This window comes from Penaeus vannamei, chromosome 26 (assembly GCF_042767895.1).
Source record: "Penaeus vannamei isolate JL-2024 chromosome 26, ASM4276789v1, whole genome shotgun sequence".
NCBI lineage: Eukaryota > Metazoa > Arthropoda > Malacostraca > Decapoda > Penaeidae > Penaeus > Penaeus vannamei.
This window is the reverse complement of record NC_091574.1, coordinates 10,133,225-10,135,724: the sequence shown is the minus strand read 5'-3', so window position 1 is coordinate 10,135,724 and position 2,500 is coordinate 10,133,225. Positions and strand designations below refer to the sequence as shown.

At 40.7% G+C, this 2,500-nt stretch overlaps 1 protein-coding gene across 1 annotated transcript in view; it reads right to left on the bottom strand.

The window, feature by feature from the left end:
- The window catches only part of LOC138866551 (glutamate receptor ionotropic, delta-2-like), a 49,729-nt gene that overhangs the window by 44,536 nt on the left and 2,693 nt on the right, over positions 1 to 2,500 (bottom strand). The gene's annotated exons all lie outside the window — the stretch shown is intronic.

Below are 2,500 nucleotides of genomic sequence, written 5' to 3'. Positions count from 1 at the left end.
GAGTAACAACATTCGGCGGGCGCAATTCTTCGTAGCAGATTCAACGGCGTCTGGGCACGATTTCTTCGCAGTAGACATAACAGCTTAAAACTAAGTTGCTGTGATAATACATAAGCCTATATAAGAAAGCATGGTGTCTGCAATGCGTAACCCCTATTGCAACAGATTTCGACTCCATCAAGCTAGTTACAAGTTACATATTCACCAAAACCTTAAAACTAAAGAAGCATAAATTCCAGCAATGCTAACGATGATATCGAATATTGAGAGTAGACGTTATTAAAGCAAGTTAGAATGTTATAAAACATGGTACTTAGTACAATACTCCTAGAGTGAATTTGTGTAGAGTGGTCAAATAGGTGAGTAAAGGGTGGACATGTATGTGTGAATAGGCGAACAATTTTCAAAATACACTATATGTATAAATTCACAGAATGTCAGTGAAACGCAAGCAGGAATGAAGGAACTACTAATAAACAGCATGAAAAGTTAAGCAAATATTACTGTAAATTCGCAACAATAGACACAAATAATATATGTGGGGAAATCGGTACATTACGGTAATTGAATAAATTGAAATAATTATTTGCTCTGAAAAAAAGTAACACATATTATGCAGTTTGAAGACAGCAATAATACGATAGTCTGAAAGACACAAATAACGCAACAATATACATCAATTAAAGAATAGTTAGGGCGGGGGAGTGAGGTGAGTGGTCACAGTGACCTCAGTGTGTAACTTCGTTGTGAGTTAAAACAATTATTAACAGTGAGAAATTTTGTAATATAGAATTAGTAGTTAATATAAGGCAACTTACATGTAAGATATGGTTGGGTTTAAGGAGGGCGAATAGTTAAACTGACACTGAAGAGGTAAACTTACTCTTAAAAGTAGCGAGAGAGTATCGGTGTAGGGAAGAAGTTTGATTTCATTGCTTGTGCTGACGAAGGTTCACAAAGACTTGGCGAGGTAGGTGAGTCGGTTGGCGAGAGTGGGTTGGGGAATTCATCTTCAGCGCCTTCGTCGGGAGCGTAGCACAGGCGTGAGTTGTCAGCATGACGTAGTGTGGCAGACATGGTGTGGGTGACATGGATCTTGGTAGCGAGGAGACACCGGCAGGAGCTTCTTTCAAGAATGTTCGGCATTGTGAAGTTCTTCCACCGCTAGCCACCAGTTGTGATGAAGTTGGGGGCGTGGAGGTGGTGGTGAATTAAAGGGGACTTTGCTTGCTGGTTTATTCGGGAGGTGAAGGTGTGGCCGCCGAGAGTGACCCCGCGCCCCGAGGGCGCAGGCGAGGAGAGTGTTCTCCTGCCCTGTGACTCCTAATAAGTCTTGGTCTGCTTCTGGTGCTCTCTTCCCTCTCTGCCTGACAAGACGTCCTTATATCCAAAGACTCCTTGTTCTGTTGGCGGAGGTGCCTCGTATCCTATTCTTTGGGTGTCCATTCTTCCGGGCATGATGAAGGACTGGTCACTAGAAGAGAAAGTCTTGGACTGGCAAGGAAGGTGCGAAGCCAGGAAGTAAGGCAGCTGCAATACCTAGGTGTGAAGCCCAACCCATCCGGTTCTTGATTGCACTGACATATATATATATATATATATATATATATATATATATATATATATATATATATATATATATATATATATATATATATATATATATACAGGTGGTCCCCTACTTGCAGACCCGAGTTACGAACTTTATTACATACAAAAAAAGTTGTCAGGAGCGAGTGAGAGTAGTGCGTGTTGTAAACAATAGCTCTCTCACACAGTCTCATTCAAACGTGTGTTGTGCGCTCTCCAGAAAACTGTAATTTTGTGATTGTTTTGCGAAGTTTTTGACCTTATTAAGCATTCTAACATGTCGGGTGTTAAGCGCAAAAGCTGTGGTGATGCGGCTGGTAGTGCTAAGAAACGCCAGGCCATCACGATGGAAACAATAGTGGACATCATAAAAAGAGTGGAGTGCGGTGAGAAGATAGCAGACGTTGCTCGTTCATACCAGATGAATCTATATGTTCTACCATGCTGCAATGAAAAACACAATGCCCTGTTGATAATATGAAAGAAAAACCCACAATGCACAAACTAGATTTATTGATGGAAGTGAGACAACAGTTTCGGAATCGTCCTCCATTCCGAAGATGGAATCGAGGACGATTCCGAAACTGTTGTCTCACTTTCATCAATAAATCTAGTTTGTGCATTGTGGGTTTTTCTTCCATGTTCTACCATCGGTACAATACTCATGAACAAGGATAAGATTATGGAACATGTGAAAAGTTCAGTCCCTATACTTATTATAAATTTCATTTTATGTACTGAATTTGAAGGTTGTTCAAAGCACATTAAAAACCATCGAAAACTACTGTATTGTTTATACCGGTACGTCCGAAAGTAGAGCTGGTTGTACAGCAATCAAAACATACTGTACGGCCTACTATGACATACAAACAAACGTACAGCCTACTGGAACGGAAGTTGTTCGTAACTC